Source organism: Balaenoptera ricei, chromosome 1 (genome assembly GCF_028023285.1).
Source record: "Balaenoptera ricei isolate mBalRic1 chromosome 1, mBalRic1.hap2, whole genome shotgun sequence".
Taxonomy (NCBI): domain Eukaryota; kingdom Metazoa; phylum Chordata; class Mammalia; order Artiodactyla; family Balaenopteridae; genus Balaenoptera; species Balaenoptera ricei.
This window is the reverse complement of record NC_082639.1, coordinates 64,947,266-64,954,472: the sequence shown is the minus strand read 5'-3', so window position 1 is coordinate 64,954,472 and position 7,207 is coordinate 64,947,266.

The following is a 7,207-nucleotide window of genomic DNA, read 5'->3' as shown; positions in this document are numbered from 1 at the left end:
TTCTTTATGCCTTCTGCCTCTCATCAAGGATTCATCATAGTAGGAAATAGAATATTAGTGGTCACTTGGCATTGGAGGGCATTACAGAAATTCCTAACTGATACTTGATCATTGATTCCATACCTTTGACTAAAACATGCTAATTCAAAGTAAGACTGCTTGATTTCCAAGCCTACTTCTTTATAAGAAACATAGGGGCGTCCCTGGTGGTCCAGTGGTTGAGACTTCGCCAACCGGTGCCGGTGGTGTAGGTTTGTTCCCTGGTTGGGAAGCTAGGATCCCACATGCCTTGGGGCCAAAAATACCAAAACATAAAACAGAAACAATATTGTAACAAATTCAATAAAAACTTTAAAAATGGTCCACATCCAAAAATCTTAAAAAAAAAACAACAAAAGAAGAACCTTATAAAGGTTCTTTAGTCTCTGATTAGCCCAGAACTATATTGGACTGTGAAGATTTTCTGGACTAAACAAGACACCTTTTCCAAACTAATCTCATCTAGATCTACAAGTCTCTCAGAAGGACAAGATAAATGATGTCCAGAGAAATTTGTTAGTTTTCCAATATATTCCCCAATATATTATGACATTCACTGGGTTAATGATTGATTACTAATGATCCATATATTCTGTGAGGACAGGAGCCTTATCTTTGGTATAATATGATACCAGGTACATAGTTTCCAAATAGATGCTTACTGATTGATTCAACTTCAAAGTAGATTTAGAGTTACCTGTTTTTGTGGTGGGGATCATATATTTTTATTCAAATTAATAAATGAATTTACACATTAAGAATGATCTGCTTTTGTTATTATGACATGGTAACTACAGTAAATTCTAGAGGAAATTAAAAACTGTTTTTCTAGTTTGTCTTACATATATTACTTGCCTTACATCACCTTACATCACTTTTACATCAGTGTTACTTCCTAACAGTGTTCTGTGTTGGAAGTTTTTATCTAAACTAAATTAAGGAATGATTACCTAGAAATCTTGCCATCAGTATTATGTCCCAGGAAATGAGGTTTGATTGTTATTTTCGTTCTTGTTTTTCTTCATGTGAACACAGCCTCCTATCTGTTATTATATTATATGGTTGATTCTCTTGACCTGATTTGTTCTGTTGAATGACAATTTCTTGTTTGAATGTGGAATCCTGCTTTCATAGTGAACAGAAAGCACTGCTAACTTCTATAATTGAGGGCTGTCATTGGCTTCTGGCTCTACGTGCCATGGCTGAAGTGTTTTTACTGTTAGCATTTTCCAAGTTTATTTATTATTTCTTTTACAGGTTAGAGTCTTGTAGAGTGAAAAATAACACGTTTGAAAAAATTGTTAAAAAAGCAGTGTCATGGGGCTTCCCTGGTGACGCAGTGGTTGAGAATCTGCCTGCCAATGCAGGGGACACAGATTCGAGCCCTGGTCTGGGAAGATCCCACATGCCGCGGAGCTAGTAGGCCCGTGGGCCACAATTACTGAGCCTGTGCGTCTGGAGCCTGTGCTCCGCAACAAGAGAGGCCACGATAGTGAGAGGCCCGCGCACCGCGATGAAGAGTGGCCCCCACTTGCCGCAACTAAAGAAAGCCCTCGCACAGAAATGAAGACCCAACACAGCCATAAATAAATAAATAAATAAATAAACCCAAAGTTTAAAAAAAAAAAAAAAGCAATGTCATGAATCTAGAGATTAGCAGTTTATATACATTTCAAAATGGAAGATTCCTTGCCATTCAAAAAGATAAAGGAATAATTATTCTGTAAGTCAGTTTAATCTGTTTTCACATTTTCCTCATGTATAGAATAAGCTAAGGCATACTGCTCACTTAACACTGCACAATCCATTGATACAGTTCAGTTAATTTCAAAGGCAAAACTAGCCAAAGTTTATGCATTAACTGCCATATTTATGGTTATGTAGCATTGGACATGTTCCCTGTACAAATCTTGTCGTTCTAGTTCTGTTCTTGTCCTAATTTTCAGCGAACTATGTTCACTGCACTGTTGGTGCTTATAGACCAAGGGCTACTACCCCATTCATCAGTGCTGTCCCTGATACAAAGTAGAGAATAACTTGTAGAATCAACAAGCATTTTGCGTTTCAACCATCTGAATTTCTGTTCCTATTTGCTTTGACCTTAGAATTGTATTTGCTTAGGATCATATAATGTGTTAAAAGATCAAATGGATCAGCCACCCTGAGCCTAAGAAGGCAAACTGTCATGCCAAAGGTTTATCCATTTATCCATTATTTCAAAGTATTTATTGAATACTTAGAGTTTCAGAAGGCACCATGCTGGAATTTGAGGATACAAAGATGTATAAGACATAGTCAACATCCTTGAGCTTAGAGCTGAGCAGGGATGAGAGCTGAGTAAAACATGTGTATGTATAAAGAGATTTAATTTAAGGAATTTTCTCTTACAATTATGGAGCCCGACAAGTCTAAATCTATGAGGTAGACTAGCAGAGTTTTTATATTGCAGTATTGGGTAGAATTCTTTCTCTGGGAAACCTCAGTTTTTGTTCAATGCTTTCAACTGATGGAATGAGACCCACCTGCGTTATTGAGGGTAATCTACTTAAAATCATCAGGTGACTCTTTGTAAACACATAAGACATGATGACATTATGTTGACACAAAACTGACCATCACAAAGGGGTGACATGGGACACAGATGAAGGGCACCTAGTGTAGCTTGGGATTTCCAGTTACACATTTAATATTTCAATGCATTTGTTACCTCCTGCTATCCAAAGTAGCTTTGGCCATAGAAGTACCAAAATAACTTGGATGCTTCTGAAAGGGAAAAAAAATCAGGTAGCATTGTATAATGTCCTTAGCTCAGCTTTACTGAGACAAGAAATCCTATGTGTTCCAAGGGACCTCCACAATTCACAGTGTAAAAGCTTTTTCCCTGCACAAGATAGCTCAAGAACAGCAAGACCTATCAGGTCACTTTGACCTGGCTCTCTCAGCCTCCTCAACCATGTCTCACAGACAGGAAAACACCTTAGCTCAATCCTTAATTCTCTTTCCAACACTTCTTTTGGTAGAGTGATTTTTTTAAAAAATGTCATTTAAAATTGTCATAAGACAATTTAGCTAATCCATAGGGTTTAGGAATAGCTCATATTGTGGGAGCTTCCTCCACCCAAGGAAAGAGCCTAGGAAATGTATCATAGAAATCTAGATCCACTTTGGCCTGTGTCAATGACCACTCGGTGTTGATGGGGGCAGTCCACATATGTTCTTTAAGAGGGAGTCTAACACTGATCCCAAACTGATTGCATGATACAGATGCTCATTAATTGTGTGTTAAATGTGGCCACAGATTAGCAGTCTTGGATTTTATCCTTTGCTAGCTTCATGTAAAAATACCCACAAAGACTGCAACAGTACTAATAACTGGTGTACCAAAATCCGTTGGGAATTTATACTAACTTCAGTGTCAATCATTTGATTTATTGACCCACATTAGCTGCAGAGTAGGTAAGAAAAAGCCTCCGCTCAGTCACTGCCTCTAATGCAGGCCACAAGAGGTACACTGCCTAGAGAATCAAACCCCTTATTACACAGAAATTATCTGAGCCAGCTAGGGATGTATGCCCAGCCCTCAGGATCCCTCATCTCCTTTAGAGACTACAGGATTCAATTTTTGGTAAAACTGCAGATTCAGGAGGAAGGGGAACTTTGCACTCTCGGATGTACAGTCACCCCAGAGACGGCCTTGTAGATGGATGGAGAGTAGCCGACTCTCAGATTGCAGCAAATGCTGGAGAGTATACAGCACTCATACAAAGAACATTTGTCTGACTGTAGCAAAACCAGACTAAGAATTGTGGAGCTGTTGACTTAAAAAAAAGAAAAAGCACAATGTGAGAGTTGCGAGTTAAGTTTTTTATTTGGGACAGAATGAAGACTATATAGCCTGGGAGACCAGATAGCTCTGAGAAACTGCTCCAAAGACGTAGGGGGGGTGAGGTCAGTATATATGTGATTTTGGTGAAGGGGGAGTACATGCAATCAAGCACATATTTTTGGCAGAAGGCTGCTGCTAGTCTCATGAAGATTACTGCTAGTCACGAGGAGCAGATGTCACCATGAAGGATTTTAGTGCTTTTCTAAATATGAGGAGATGCAAGAATTGGGCTCATAAAATCTCCTGAAAATAATTATCTGAAGACCTGTTCTGCCAATTTTTCCCAGAGCACAGAGTGCCTCATTCCTGATCCCCACCCTGAACTCCTCTCAGTGGGTGTTGAAGGTCAGCAGCTGCAGTGGCTCATAATTTGATCCTTGTAGAGGTAGATGGCAAGTGCCAATTTGTAGGTGACAGCAGAAGATGCTCATGCCCTGGTTGAGCAGGCACTGGAACTGACACAGGCACTTAGGAGACCACCTCACTCCAGGTGTATATCTGAAAAGAACTGAGCTCCCTCATGAGCAGGGAGGAGAGCCAGGGCACGTGAAACCCTCTGGTAGGGTTAAAAGCATGGGTTATGGAGGCAAAAGACCTGGCTTTAAATCCTGACTCTACTACTGACTAGCTGTGGAGTCCTGGGCAAGTTACCTAGTGGTTTGGAGTCTCAGTTTCCTTACATGTAACATGGTAGTAACATCTACCTCAGAGTTTGTACAAATTGAGCTAATGTCTATGAAGTACTTATTAGCACTCTGTCTTACACAAAGATGTGTCTAAATAATTATTCTTTCATTTTTATTAGCCATAAAGAATAAGTTGAGAAAAAGGGGAGGAATGAAGAGGGAGCATCCTGAAATATGCAAAAAATAAAAGGAAACCCCAAACACAAATTCTCATAGGAGGTACAGGTCAGCATTACTGACTACGGAAAACTTCATTGGTCATATGGATAAATTTTATCCCTCTCCAAAAATGTAAAGAAATGGGATGAGAAAAAAAAAATAAGATAGAGCAAACAAAAAACAAATATAAATGCAACTTTTGAATTATGTGTGCCCCCTCCAAAAAACCCAGGAAAAAAATAATAGGGAAATCTTTACTGAGCTAACCAAAAGAGCTAAGTTTATTCACTGATAGTATATATTATGTCTATGCAAAATTAATGAAAAGTACTAGTAATAAGCATATCCTTTAAATTTTAAAAATTTTACATAATCAAATATTGGAAGGGAGTGTGCAGAAGAATCATTATTTACAGTTCTGTTATTTAAAACCTGGAGAAGGCAAGAGAACAAATAGAAAAACTATGAATGTGTTCAGAGAGGTGGCTAATTGCATAATAAATATACAAAAAATTAATAAAAACCAGTTGATTAGTTAGAAAATGTAATGGGAAAAGATCTCATTCACAATGGCAGTACAACTATTACTAATTCAAAAATGGTAAAATATAAGTGACCAAATTTACAAGAAATGTACAGGATCTTAAAAAAAAAAAAACTATAAAACTCTCCTGGGTGACATAGAAGAACACTCAAAGAAAGAATTCTTGGTCAGATTCATGTGAAGATTTTCCTTCCCCTCATACTCTGGGAAGTCAAAGTAATTCATACTAAAATCTCAATAGGACTTTTTAGAAACCTGAAAAAATGTTTCTAAAGTTGTGTGTGTGTGTGTGTGTGTGTGTGTGTGTGTAAAATAGGGCAAATAGCCAGAAATCTTCAGAAAAAAAAAGAGTTGGAACAAGTCCCAGAAGATATGAAATATTTTCCCCCAAAGTTAGAGTTACTAAAGTAGAGACATATTAGTCCAAGAATAACCATAGAGCAGTGGAACAAAATAGAATCTAGAAATGCTTCTCACTTTTGTGGGTGATAAAAAAGGCTTTTCAGTGGGAGAAAAGTTACTCAATGAGAGAACTGGCTACCCATTTGGAAAAAAATAACTACAATCTGACATCACATGCAACATCAAAAGACTTTTAGATGGTTCAAACATTTAAAATGTAATAAATGAAATTATAGAAAACAAAGACATGATAGAATATTTTTACAATCTTGAGAGGTGAAAAGTCCAAATTATAAAAGGAAGACCAAATTAGGAAAAGTAGAAAAAGATCTCCAGTAACAGATAAAGATTAGTAGCCTTTAAAAAAGAATTTTTCAAATTAATTAGTAAATGATGAACACCCCACAAGAGAGGTGGTCATGAGTAGATAATCTGTACAAGAATAGATACATGTGGCTCCAAACTTATGGAAAGAGTTGTTCAACCTCTTAAGTAGTACAAGAAGTGGGCACCAAAGGACTATTGATGGGAGTAGAGAATTGTTTCTGTTCTGGAGAACAGAGAGGCAATGTCTTTAAAATGTGGATTCACTTTAATCCACTAACTTTACTGCAGGAATTTATCCTAAACAGATAGACATGTCTGTAGAGATACATGTCAAGATTGTTCTTATTGCAGCATTGTTCATCATAGTAAAATGATGGAAACAACCTAAATTTTCATTAATTGAGTGATTAAAAAGCTAATACATTCATACAGTGTAACATAATGTAGCAATTACAATGATCCTGTAGATCTTTAGTTACTAACATGGGAAGATGTTCAAGACATAGTATTAAGAATATTAAGTTTAAAAAGCAGATACAGAATATACATAATATAATTCTACTTCCATATAGTTGTCTGTGTTTACTTAATGAATTGCAAGACATACCTGGTAGGTATTTATCAAAATGTTTTATCTTCGTAGGGGGGTTATATATAATTTCCCCCAACACTTTTGTTTTTCTGACAGTTTCGAATATTTTTTAACAAAAAGTTATTTCTGACAAATCAGTAGCTAAATTCTATTTAAGAGAAATGCTTTCTAAAATAAAAGATCTAGAGTTTAATATCATAAATCAAAATAAGTGACTTTACATCTCAGAGTCATACATTTATCTTACCTTGAATCTTCTGTAATTGTACATCTGTACATTCAGAATTAGTTCTTACCTGTGTTGATAATTCGTGATTTATTCTTATGACATGCTCCATAGACAATTATAGTGTATTTGTACTAAATTTGCACTAAGTGGATCATAATGATTTATTTATTTTATTCTTGTTTTTTGAAATAATACATTGTCCTCTGAAAATACTCCATTTTCTTTTAAAAAGATAAAGTATTCTTCAGATGATAAGAACTATCTGATCTTGGGAAAACTTTGTGTTTACATTCCCAGTAATGAACTCTCATACTTCACTCATGGTTAAAATAAAACCCAAGAT